The sequence below is a fragment of the Austrofundulus limnaeus genome, unplaced genomic scaffold (genome assembly GCF_001266775.1).
Source record: "Austrofundulus limnaeus strain Quisiro unplaced genomic scaffold, Austrofundulus_limnaeus-1.0 Scaffold88, whole genome shotgun sequence".
Classification (NCBI taxonomy): Eukaryota; Metazoa; Chordata; class Actinopteri; order Cyprinodontiformes; family Rivulidae; genus Austrofundulus; species Austrofundulus limnaeus.
In genome coordinates, this window is record NW_013952490.1 from 1,153,362 (window position 1) to 1,167,183 (window position 13,822).

Sequence of the window (13,822 nt, forward strand, 5' to 3'; positions counted from 1 at the left end):
CTGTTTGTTTTGTTTTTCTTTTCATATTAAGTAAAAAAGTCATTTGATTATTTGCTTTTTTATTTGTTTGTTTATTTGTTTCTTTGTTTGTTTGTTTGTTTTTAGGCAACCTTTTAAAAGGTGGCTTAATATGGTCAAAGGTTTTCTCTTGCTAGTTTTTCCAACATGTGCACAACCCCTACATTGGTTAAACAGCATGGTGTCTCCAAGCAGTCTCCCATCCAAGTACTAAGCAGACCTAACACTGAGATCAGACAAGATCTGACATGTTCAGGGTGGTATGGCTGCTGTCTTTATAGAATGTAACACAAACATGATGCAGGTATACATAATCCAAATAGCTATTAATAATAATATATAAATTAGATATTAGGCTCACTAAATTGTTGCCACCTAGAGCAGGTGGTGAAGTTATTTGCTTAGGTTGGTGTTTATTTAAATGCCAGTGAGCCTGCCTGAACGTGAATTAATTCAAATAGAAGATACAAAAATCCCTCTGAAATGAAACACAACTTACAGTAGCCCATATTTCTATTAGATGTAAACAGAAAACATTTATTGGACAAGAAAATGTTTCTCAATATTGCCACCTTAATATGCTTTGCTATTAGGGCATATAGTTCACAGTTAATAGACAAAAAAAAAGATTTAATATCACTTAAAACCCAAGACAAATAGGATTTACTCGAGCTGTTTAGCATTTTTGATTCAGATAGGAATCAAATGTTGAACTAAAAGTTTACTTTAAGGTACTCATGTGTATAATTAATCTAAATTATTAACCCAAAACTCTAATAGGTCTTTGTTGTGCAATCGCGATTTGCTGTTAGTGTTTACACTAAGGCAAAAGGATTTCTTATCTCGCTGAAGCCACTGAGGCATCAACAGGACCACACTACAGCTGCAAAGCTAATTAATGTGATTTATGCTTGTTTGGTTGCTCGCTAGCTTGCACATTTTTGAGGAGAGCAACATCATCTGCAAGTCATTGTCTTTGGTAAATAAGAAAAATTAGACTTTTCAGTAAGCTGAACTCTGCCGTACTCCTTTACTTGGTGGTCTAAAAAGCACACAAAGCTTGTTTATTCTGTCTGACATGCATGCATGCTCTGTTTCAGCCGGTGTTTTATGCATTTTCAAAACTCAAGTTACACTTCAAACCTGAAATAAGAAGTTTCATAACTTGTGATATTCCACTTTGACATGGATGAAGTGATTGCACATCACTTGTGTTCTGTGACAGTTAAAATCATGTTCTTCTACAAAGGTGGATTACTATTAATTCTTTTGAGTCCTGAAAGCTGAACAGGGAATTTCAGATATTTATAGTGTCGCAGCTGTTGCTGAATCGCGGCAGCAGATCCTGCAGCTCTCCTGTGTGTTCGTATCAGCAGAAGCCATGAATTTCAGGAAAACGCCTGATGTTTGTATTGCTTCATTCAGTTTGTACTTCCACTGTTTTGCGCTGTCTGCCCCTCGGCCACAATGCGCGGTGGGAGAGGTGGGACTATTTAAGGCGACCACACTGCCGTTTTGGCTCGAGGGTCCACATGTGCACCGGAGGTCCTCATTTTGATTCTAAACCGCCTTGACACCAAAACAAACAAACTCTCCTCACTGCACCAAACAGGCTTGAAAAATTATGGGCACAGGGAGGGATATGCAATTACAACAACTAATTTGCGGTCACCAAACTAGCTCCAGTCCCAGTGCCCCCCAGCCACCCTCCATTTTAAATAGGGAGACGCTTAGTGTGTGTTGGTGTGTTAAGTGTGTGTGGATTTTTGGCTGGTGTTTGAGAAGAGGCTCTGGGAAAAGTTCCCCCCTCACAGCTGTAGCAAGGTCAGGCAGCACCAGGGCGATTAGCGTTGCTCATCACGTACAATTAGGGTTAGCGCTCTGCAAGGAGGCATCTGTTGTTAATTGAAGCAGAATAGATATTGAGGAGGTCCACGTTTTCCTCGTACAGGAAAAAAAGAGAGAAAAAAAACAAGCTCAACTGGAAGTAAATAGATTTTGGCTAGTGTGAAATTAGAACTGTGAGCCACCTGCACATCGTCCAAAACGATTCTCTCAATCAAAGGCTTTGTGTGGAACTGCTGAGAATCTGTTGGGTATCGCACCAACAACAATTAGTAAAGCGATTTTATAACGAGTGAGGAATTGGTGGAAAAGTGTTGCAAAAAAACACAAATCCACATGCAGGCGTGCAGTAACGTGGACAAAAGAGACCTGAGTTCTGAAGGAAAGAAGGGGGATGGGACGTAAAGACAAGAGACTGAGCACGTCAGAGCAGAGCCAAAAGGATGCCTGTGATAACAATCTGATGCGACTGAGCTGTGCGCCCACTGGCCAGCTGACATCAGCCAGCGCTTCACTGACCAAAGCTCCCGGCCCCTTCATGCCAAGGCCAGATGCAAACAAAAACAACCAGGGTGAGCATACACAGACTTACATCCAAACAGATTTTGTGCTCAAGACACCACTGCAAATCCCAAAGTGCAAAATGAAAAGCAGGATTGAATTTGTCTACAACTGTACGAATTTCACCGAGTAAATATGGCTTTTAAGTACAAATATTGCAATTCAGACTCTGTTACTGTTGTGAATACATAAGCTTTGTGAATGCTGAGGCGTCTTTTTTAAAAGCAATCCTTTTCATAATTTCTTCACAGTATGAACTCTTCATGTCGTTTCAGCTGCCCTGAGGTCAGAGAAGAGGACGAAGCAAAAGACAGAAGTGGCATTTAGCTGGACTGATGGCACAAAGTCGGCTCTACGGGAAGGAACATTATTTTTCTCAGCAGTCAGCTTGTGACTGTTAGAGGCTGTGACAGCAGAAAAATGTGAGTAGGAGTGTTTTGATATTACACCTGAGTACTAAAGCGTGATGATTTTTATTTTTATTTTTTTCCTAAGTGTTTGGGCTCCCTCCCATGCCCAAAACACATCTCACACACAAATTACACAATCATACAAGCTGAGGTGTCCTTATGGAGTGACAGAGCTCATCAGGGTTTTAGTTTTTGACCTTCGTTGTTGGTTAGACAAATGAAGGAATGTTTGAGTTTGGAGTTTGGCTCGTCTAGCAGAGGTGCTTTCTGTTTCACAGGGCCATCCGAACGTCCATCAACCTTTGTTTCTCTTTTTTCTGTAAGTGCAGGTCTTAACTGTTTGTCTGTAAGTCACCTCATCAGACTGAGAATGAGCATTTTAATGAGCACTTTAAATGCCAATTTGTGTGCGACGTCTTAATGCTAAACACTTTTTGGTACAAATAAACAAACTTTTAAAGGTCATTCATGAATTCAGAGCGAGTGTGGGAAAGAATTGTTTGGTTCTGCTGTGACAGTCAGCGTCATCTACTGCAAAATAAAAAAACAGATTGACCTGTTTTTCACACAGTGTCCTCATTGCAAACATTAATATTACATGCTAATAACAGATAAAAGGTGACTAATATTCGTGGTGTCCCAATACCTGTGAGGATGTGTGTTTCTGTTGTTCTGTGTTTTCTCTGTGTCTTCAACTTTCAGTTCTCCTGAGCTTGTTTTCCTGCCTATTCTCAGTTAATCGTCCTCACCTGTTCAGTAATCTCCAATCAGTCCTCCTCCCAGGTGTTGTTCATTTCCTCATTCCCTCCAATTGTATTTAATCCTGGTTCAGTTCTCACATACTTACTGGTTCATTGTTTGATGTCTCATCATCTGTTTGGTTTTCCTCGTCGTTCTCTCCCTGTTGTCCTTAGTGTTTTGTTTGTTGCTGCCACGTCAGCTTTTTGTTTTATTTTTATAAATAAATATTCTTTTTTTGAAAACTCTTTATTGTCGATCCGGATTTGGGTTCATTCTCCTAACGTAACTCAACAATACCAGCATTTTTATTAGTACTAGTACAAAATGCCCCAATACCAGTACCAGTATCAATGCCTTCTGGAATTGATAGTCCATTCAATGTGTTACAGTTTATATTTCAAGTAAAAAGTCTGTCAGTTCCATGCAAGAGTTGTACAACTTGATAAAAAAATTGTGTTTGTTATTTTTATTAATTTTCAAATTTTGCAACAGTACACTGTATATTCTGCTATATATTAAGAGAGGCTGTCGGCCTATAGGAAGTAGAGCCATTTTATTCTAAACAAAATAAATGTGTTTTTTAGGTGTATTGTATCGATTCTTACTCATTAAATACTAGATAACGATACTCAGTGTCAGCAAGTACCCTAAGTGAAGTACTCATACTCAATTTGAGAGCTAATATAGATCATTAAATATTTTGCTAACAGAATAAACAGTGTGCACTAAAAGTCTTGTAATATTGTATTATTATCCAGAACTATAAATCGTAAAATGTAATTATTTATACATTCTCTGATCAGTTTTGTTTGGTTTTAGTCTTTTAAAAGTTATTCCTTATTAGTGTTCTTCATTGTTGCTATTTTCTATCCAAAGCCAAACATTTTACAAGTTAATTAATCAGATTTAATAATGACAAGGAATACACTGACACCTGGGTAAGATGTTGAATTAATTTCTAGTCATTTTTGGAACATGCAAAAAATAAATATTAATAATAATAAAAATTTCTGCATCACAGCAGCGAGCCTGCACATCAGAAATGGATTTTATTTCTGGTTTGTTAATCAGCAAGAATCATCCAAGTCTGCCCGGTCTGCCTACAGTTGCTCTTAAATCCAGCTTTGTAATAACCCTCTGTAATTAGGACTGAGACACACTAACAAAAGAGACTACCATCATCATCACTCAGACACCTCATCATCATCACCATTCTCATTATCAAGCCTAAGATCAAATTCCTGGCTGCGGGATAGTGGGACTTCAGTGCACCTGATGTATTGTGTGTCATTAGATTGTTGTTATTACTGTGCCATGGGGAGTCAAACAGGATGGAGATTCACTCCTGTAATATTCTGTTCAGCCTACCAGGGAGGACCCACTTGACATTCTCTACCAAATGACAACAATATATTAAAGCAAAGGGCTGACACAATAATTTGTTTACGCTCCCATCTTTTTCTTCCTTTTTTTTCCTCCCTCTCTCATCAGCGACATGCAAACAGAACCCAACCAGCTGCGTTACTGCAACACTGAAGTCCTTCTCTGCAAAGTCCAAATGTTTGCATTCTTGTCTGCTGTGAACCACGTAGCTCAGGCGATCAATCTCCACTAAGATAGAATCAACTTGTAGGCTGTTTAATTTGTCTTAATTAACACCGTAGGATCCATTACCCAAGTGGAAGGAAATGAAAGCCCTGAGTGACGTGTGCGAGCGGCGGCGGGGCTCGTCCGGGCCGACTCTGCCAGCCTCCAAACACCTTGCTTCCCGCTCGGCGCTTCAGGGCAGCTACTTGCTAAAAAGGCAGCTGCCCGATGATCGATGACTTCATCTAGTCTGCCTGATTCCTCCACTTGTGCTGAGAGAACACTTAATGTAACGGGCCCACAGAGAAACGCCTTGATTAAATTGTGAGAGTGCAGAGCCACGGGGAGCCACTTACCGGGAGAAGCTTTCTGAGCAGGAGTCTTTACCCGACCATACATACACTCACTGACGTATATGTGATGCCACAAACACACAGCATCATTCTCAGCTCATTGTGCAGCTCAGGAAGCATGTACGCACACACACGGACTACTCTACTCTGTTGCCAGCAGGGCCAGATCATTCAGCACAGCTGGTGTATCCCAATGTTGACTCTCCAGTTGGGGAGGATTGCTTCAGGGATTTACCACATCACTGTAGGCAGTGCAGAGATTGATTCAGTACGAGTCCATCAAGCTTTATCCCTCCCCAAGGTGCATGCACAAATCTCTCCAATAAATAACCTATTCTTAATTCTGATTTCTTAATGCAACTCCTGCAGAGAAGACTAATCAGTTTCACGAGTACTTTAAACAGAAGCTCCAACTAGTCTGAGGACCCGATTGCATTATTTCCCATCCTGAAGACTCAACACCTCGCAGGTCTGGTACGTACATCCTCGCGTTTTCACCCGCAGCCTCCCCTCTCGTTCTGTCACGTGCACGCGTTACAACTCGTGGCACTTCTTTTCAAGCCCTCCCAACATCTGCTTGTTCTTCGTCTGATTAAAAAAATCCTCCGCGTTTCATTATCGCTGATTTGCATAGTAATAGCGTGCATATTAAGAAGCTACTTCAGAGGGTGGGCGGTCTAATGAATGCCGCAGTCTCCTCTGTTTTAACTCAATTTTTCCTCATCCATATTCAGCCGTGTTGCCCCCTCCTGGTTCCCTCACGACCCCCCCCCCCTCCTGCCCTCAGGGATGGCAATTCTGTTTCCGCTGAAACGCTTCCTCCAGCCTCTCCCCAAATCCCAGAACCCTCTCCATTAATCCAATTAATTAGAGCCATTGATATGCAGCCCGCTTAGACCAAGCAGCTGTTTGCCTGCCAATTGCTTTGCTATGAGGAAAGGGGGTGGGGGGGGTGGAGGTGTGTGGGGGTGGGGGTGTCAGACTATGAAGTACCACAATCCAGTGCAAATACAGCAAAACTTTATATAGTGTGACAAATAAGTCACCTCTTACAACCTTCCTACTAAGACACTCCTTAAGGTCCCAAAGAAGTACCTCATCGTTACCTCAGCTGCTGATAATCACAACTCATAAAACTTGTTTAATCGTAACTCTGAAGGGTAAAGACCAATTAGTTTTTTCCCCTTTTTTTCACACGATCATTAGACTGTTTACATATCTGGCATGTTGCCACTGTTTTGACTTGCAGAGTCTGGTTGGAAAACTGGCTTGTTTAAGGAAAGGAAGGTGGTAAGTAACAATGCAGTCCATTTGGTTTCATTCACGCTTGTACAGTTTTATTACCCATGAGCTTTACCTCTTTCGGCGGAGAAACACAAAATGAGGACAAAAAGCAGAGGAGAAACGAAAACTCACGTCTTTTTATTCAATCAGGCTCCATATAAATACAAATGTATATGTTCCTCCAAGGTTTGGCAAAAGGAAGCTAAATGTACATCAGTGGATGATAATTCTCTCAATAAAGGATCGAAAATAGAAAAACCGAAGAGAGATGTCTCTCGGCGCCCAGAGTAAGAGGTGTGCCTCCGAATTACCATACAGAAATGAATAGCAGCGACAGTGTCTAATGTTTTGTGACACAGCACGAATGTGCTCCCTCCCGGTCCAATCCAAAGCTGAAGCTGCTCATCGGAGATATTAGATTAAGAAGTGCTGGAATAGAAGGGTAATTCACTTTTCTGCTTCACTGGCTATCATTGCCAAGCTAAAGAACGCTGGTGGTAAACTATTTCTGTTGTCGCCACCAGCCTGCACCCCCTCCCCCCTTAGCTTTTCTTTTTCTTTTCCCTCCAATTTCCTCCTCCACAAAAACAAAAATTGCATGTTTTATACAGTCACCCACATATTGTTTTGTTCTCTGAGCTGTTATCAATATAAAATTCACTCTTAACATAAGCAAAATGTATACTTGTATAAATTATTAATTTGCTGCATTTTTAAGCAAAAGTTTCTAAATTATTTTATCATAAAATGTTGGGATAAGATTGTACTTAATTTGAAATAATGTGCAATTTCAGGATTCATTTCTGTGATTTCTAACCTTTTCATGAGATTAACTTTGCTTTGATGGGTAAAGTAATCAACAATATTATAAATAAAAGAAAGATTAGAAACTTTTGTGCAATGACATTTTATTATTTTATTACATCTGTGTAGATATTTAGCACAAGCATAAGGACTTTTGTGTTTGCTAGATTATGTATTTGTTGTAACAATGTTTCTTGGCAATAAATCTTGTGATTGGCAGCACCTGGGGTGACATAATCTGAAAAGAAGTCTCAATGGCAACAGCAAGATAAAGTGTTTGACAATGACAAGGACAATTTGGCAAATTTCCATGTGCGCAGCCCACATACTCCACTGCTCCTCCCGTAAATGCATGTTCCTTACAAATGTGGCTCAGTTTAAAAGGAATTTAACAGGTTTTCCAACAGTCTAAGATTTATTGCCAAGAAGCATTGGTAGAACAAAATTAATCTATCAAACACATATTTCCTTGTTGTGATAGCTTTATTGTTCTTCAGCCTGACAGGGTTTATATGATGTATTTGTCTCTGTGCACAAAATTCACCAATTGTCAAATAAGAATATATATATTTTTGTTCCTGTGGCTCTAAAAAGTGATAGAAGATGTAGAGTATTTTTGTTGAAATCTACTTAATTTCTTCCCCCTCTCACTTTTAAAAAACTGCTTTGTCTTCAGTTTTGACTGCATATGTGTGCGTGATAAACATTGTTCTGATTACACTTTTTTTGCATTCACACCAGTACAGAACATTGCAGCTGAATCTCCTTCACTCTTAACAGGTGTCACCAGCTCCAGTCCAAGCAACAGCTTTCTATAAGAAGTCGTTTCTAATCTGAGCTGCTTAGGTGCAGATTGAAGCAGCACAGCAGGAGTATAATCAGTGTGGGCTGGAGTGATGGACATCATTTTCCTGGACTGAACTGAACTGAGTGGACTGGCAAAATGTGAGGGGGAAAAGTTTTGCATTTGTTTTGCTCTATGTAGTTGTAGTTTAATTAATTAATTAATTAATTAATTGTCTTTTATTTCCTGGAAAAGTGAGATGTAACATTTAAACTGTTGTGTTGTTGCATCAACGCAGCTTTGTTCTTCCTTTAAAATGACATTGAAACATTTTTTCAGTACTTAATTTCTGGTTAATGAGCAACTTATTCAGCTTTGGTACTTTCTTTTTGATTTGTAGTTGCCTGTGACATTCAGATTAAATTATTTAAAACTTTGTATTTTGGGCGAGTTATGCAGAATTCCAACCTTCAACTCATTTTAGAGTGTTACTCATGACTGCAGGGGGAACGAAACAACTAACTGATGTCTGCATCCAGGAGGTGATGATGATTACCCATGGGGCCGAATAAAATGTTAACGAGGGCCAGATTTGGCCCACAGGCCTTGAATTTGACACGTGATCTAGACAACATGTAGGTTTGAAATCCTTCATTGCTCAAATGTTTGATTTTTCTGATCATTTAGGACCAGCAGACTTGTGTAAACCAGCGCAAAGGTCCTGATTAAATTAATTCGGTATAAATGCTGTTCATACTGGTCCAACATCTTTATGGCCGACAGGCTGCAGGTCCCTGCACAGAAACACAATCAGTATTATTTTTATCACATATGGTTTCTGTTGAACAAAACAAGTCTGATAGATGAACATGTCTTGCTTAAAATAGGTAAAAATGCATACATGAGTGATTAGATTGAAATATGTCTCACCTAGTCTGCATGGTTGCTCTGAGCTGAACATGTGGGGAGGGGTGAATACTGCTGTGTGACAAGAAAATAAAGCAAGAAAAACAAAACAAAAAAATAAAATAAAATAAAATAAATCCACACAGGATGACATCATTGTTTTAACTGCATCCAAATCTAGAGTATAACATGATGTCCTCATCAACAGCTTCTTGGACTGCTGATAAAACCAACATTTCATTAGCAATACATCTAAAATAAATAAAAGTACAGCTTCATTTAGCTGCAGATTCATAAAACGCAGTTAATCTAAAACATTTAACCAGAGTCAAAAGTTTAACAAGTTACTTTTTTTTTTCTCTTCTGAACACTTGTGCGCAAAGCTCCTCCCATAGGCACGCCAGAGAAAGTATTTGCTGGATTGTGTAGCATTCAGCCAGATGTGTGAACAGCATGTTCCCCCCACAAAACTTCAACTTTTCCTTTCCAGTTCGTGGTTGTGAAGCAGAAGTGGAACCTAAGCCAAATCAAGACCAGCTTTGAAACAGGATGCATAATGCAGTGGAGGTGAAATCAGATGAGAGGGAGAGGGCGATTTGTTTATCCTCAATGAAGTGTTGACGTTGGAGGTCTTTGATTTAGGAATATACAAATCAGTCTGTTTAAGAAACGGTGGTGCCTCATTTTAGAGACGGGCAACGAAAACACGAGCTCGAACATGAACATGCCGCCGAACCGGGGGGGTGAACACAGGCTTGATTTGTTTCAGCCACAAATTCGCTCCCTTCCCTTCCCCACGTTCTAAAAGGGTCTTTCCTCTTTGTGAAACGTGAACAAATGAATCGCAGATTGATTACAGCACAATTAAAATAATTGTCATCTAGAATAATGTGACCAGCGCTGAATATCAGACGTAAATGATGATTAACATCCCCTTCATTTATTAGCATATTGATTTGAGCATACAACAGGGTGAATACATTAAAGCAGAAATTCCTCACTTTTTTGATCTTTTAGCTTCGTTTTGCTTAAATCTCCTCCTAAACGCCAAGATGCAGGGCCCGAATCTGGACTGATTCAGAAGCACTCAGGACTCGCTGCAAAGTGATGAAGTGATGGTGGAGAGATAGATCGGAGGTGTCTATTTATCTAGGTGAGGAAGTGCCTCTTCGCTGCATCCCCCCACCCTCCACCCCAACCTCCCCCCACTCCCACGCTTTCCCCATGTCTTCTGAGGCAGAGAGCTGTGACTGAAACACATCGTTGCACCTCACTCGGGATGAGCTCCAAATAAATGGGGGTATGAGGGGTGGTAGTTGTGCAGGGGGAGGGGGTGGGCTCTACAGAACGAGCGCTGGAGTAGGAAAGGGCGGCGAAAGGAGGCAGAAGAGGAGAGCTTCTTAAAATGGCTTGTCAAAATAATGAAAACAAATGGCGCCGGAGTCTCCAGAGATGGAGAGGAGAACTTCATTTGCGAATCGTCTTCGCCGGGGGTTTCAGCTGTGCCACTCTACTGCTGCAAGTCCTGGGTGCTGGGGTGGTGGGGGTGCTCCTGCACACCCCCCACACCCTCCACACAGCCGAGAGAAACTGAGCAGAAGAAAAATGAGAGCACTCAGTGTAATAATTGTTCAGGGTCAATTATTCCCACGGTGGAGCAAATCAGGCTGATATGTGTTAGCTCACAAGCGGGCGGAGAGCTGCTGTAGTGCTGCGTGGAGATGATACGCTGTGATGCCTGGGCAAAAGGAAACATTGTGGACCGATCGCCCTCTGACAGCTTACTTGTGAATGCATGATGCAAATTCCGGGTTTTGCTTAAAAGGAAAAAAAAGTGATAAAAATGCGTACATATTTCCCACATAAATTCAGCCCCAGAAACGAATCGCTACTCGATGCCCACTTTCGTACCTTTAGCCGTTCTCCTCCTCTTTCATCCTCCTTTTCTCTTTGGCAGCTAACATCTTCCTCTGCTTATCATGGTTTCCCCCTCTTCATCCTCCCGCTCTCCCCAGCTTTGACTTCATCTTTCAAGTGCAGCGGCAGCATCTTCCCTCCCCATCCCCATTCTTTCCACAACGCCGTCCACCGTCTGCATTCCTGTCACGTGCCAACCAAAGGTTATATGGCCCACTTTCTTATCAGCTGCATTGTGGGATATCTCTGCTCTCAGGCCTGTCTTTTGGAGAGCTATCTGTACCCCCTCCTCTCTCTGTTGACTGCTGGGAGGACAACCTTTGTCGACCTTGTTTTTTTTCCTATAACATAGCAAAAATAAAAAGAGGGAGAGAGTGTGTGTGATGTAAAGAGTGGGAGTGGGAAAAAAAAGGAGAAAAAAAATCTGCCAGCGTCTTTTGAAAGGTGTGATGAGATTGGTCTAGAGTTAGCCTTGTAAGAAAAGCGCCGTTGGCCCCCCTCTCCTTTTCCCTCTCCAAGTACAGTAGACATGGAATCAATATTGCCCACCCAGCCCCCCGCTCCTGAAGCTTTCTGCCCCTGCGCGTGCCGTCCACCTGTCTGCCCTGTATGGGAGGTTTATGCGCACTGCTGGCAAGGAGGGTGGCGGGACACGCGTGGCTGTTTGACAGCATCGTCATGTACAAACTCATTTTGGTTCCAGTCAGACTTTTGCTCTAATAGGCGCGCACACTCAAGGTCTTTGCGGTCATGGTGTAACAGAGCAGCAGTTTGATGCCTCTCTGCAGTTCTGTGAACTCCCACAAAAGAGAAATGTTTGCAGCCTCTCATCCTGCAAGATACAGTTTAGGAAGTTTATTGTCAGAGAGGGGGAAAAAAAGCACAAAGGCAATTTAAACCCTGAAACGAATGGCTTTTTTTTTTACACCCATGCACACGTGCTCTAGTCTACGGTTTTGCTTCCAGGCTTATGTTCTCCGAGTTGCTGTTGTCAGACTCTTACGAGTCAACTCCTATATGATCTGATTTATCACTTATTATCTCTTCCTTCAGGCATATCTTCATTTTCAGAGTCTGTCATAAAAAATCCTACAAAACAGTACAACAAAATCAAAGAAAGTGCAGCTCAGCAGTGAACCTGACACACTCATCATCATCATGTTGTTTTGCGAGGAGGGCAATATAAACTTCTTCATGCTTTTGTGTGTTAATTTGTGGTTTCAGTGTCATAAAATGAGGTCAAACAGGAAACCCGTGTAGCTTTATGTGCTACTATCCACTATCTGCTTACTCTTGTAACACCTGGGCTTTGATTTTTTACGCACTCCTGTTTTCTACCCCGCTATAAGAGAGGAGAAGGACCTAATAATTATGAACCATATCATTTTCGTTAGACAAGTAATATGTTTTGACTAGAAATAGGCGCTAATGTGAGAGCAGTGTGGTTTAGTAAGAAAGTTTGAACCAGTTTATGTCACTGTCTCAACATGACTTTGTAGTAATAAAATATTAAACAGTGCCACACATCACAAAGCTTTGTCCACTTTTTCTTTGAAGTGCATGAACAGAATAAAAGAAGTCATTGTTTGAATATTTCAGACAATAAAGGACAGATGTTTTAAGGCTTTTTACAAAAAAAAAAGCTTAAATAACAAATGTTGTTCTTTTTAAATAAATTTAATTGATAAAATATTTTATTTATTCTTTTCATGTATCAGATTCTGAAATCTGCTCCCAGACTTTGGTAGGAAATTGGTCAAAATTTGCATTTTTTGCTGAAATCTAGTGAATGAATGATTTTGCTAAAATTTGTTGAATAATGAATTGATTATTAAAATTTTGATAAAATGTGCAAAGCAGAAGCATAAATCAGTAAAATTGTAGCTAAATGCTGTAATAAAACAAAATCTGTTGCTAAAAGCAAAAAAACATGTGAGAGAGCTATAATTAGCACAACCAGATAAAACTAGCTAAACTGTAGCTCAAAGCTTATATAAGGAGAAAATGCAGTTAAAAGAAAAACAAAAAGTAAAAAAAATGAAAGCAAGTTTGTCAAAGTAGAAATCTTAATTCACAAATGCAAAGTCTGGTTTATAAGTACAAAATATATGTGACCCAAATGTCTGCCCATAGAGACCTCACTGTATTTTTTATCGAGAATTAAAAAAAATAAATGCAAAATAATTTAAAAAGTATAAAATTTACAAATAGCTAGTAAAATTCACAGCACAAAATTCCTGGTCAAATGAAATGTTTTGATGTATAATTAGTTAAAATATGCAATGGAATTTTGAATTGAACATTCAGAAAAAATAGAAACAATGAAATAATAAAGTAAATGCAGAATCAGCATGTTTGTTAAATCGTCATAAACTGCTATGTCTTATAAAAATTTCAACAACATGTGTTATTTTGTTGTGTATACTTTCAAAATATGATAACAAGATATCATTATCCCTCAAAAAACATTAATAAAAAAAAGTTCAGTCATTCTTGTTGCATAAAGCCAACCTGCTGGCTTTGCCTTCCTGATTCATGTTGACAATCTCGCGCTCACAGAGGTACCAGACTTTTCCCCTCTACTCCATCATCTAATTCTAATGCTGAGAAAC

The 13,822-nt window shown here is 40.1% G+C and overlaps 1 long non-coding RNA gene across 1 annotated transcript in view; it reads left to right on the forward strand.

The window, feature by feature from the left end:
* The window catches only part of LOC106520138 (uncharacterized), a 23,575-nt gene extending 13,919 nt beyond the window's left edge, over window positions 1-9,656 (forward strand). Inside the window, exons 2-3 of the long non-coding RNA XR_001310512.1 lie at window positions 2,700-2,846; window positions 8,384-9,656. This is a non-coding gene — a long non-coding RNA (uncharacterized LOC106520138). The remainder of the gene's footprint in view (window positions 1-2,699; window positions 2,847-8,383) is intronic.
* The last annotated feature ends 4,166 nt before the right edge of the window (window positions 9,657-13,822 follow it).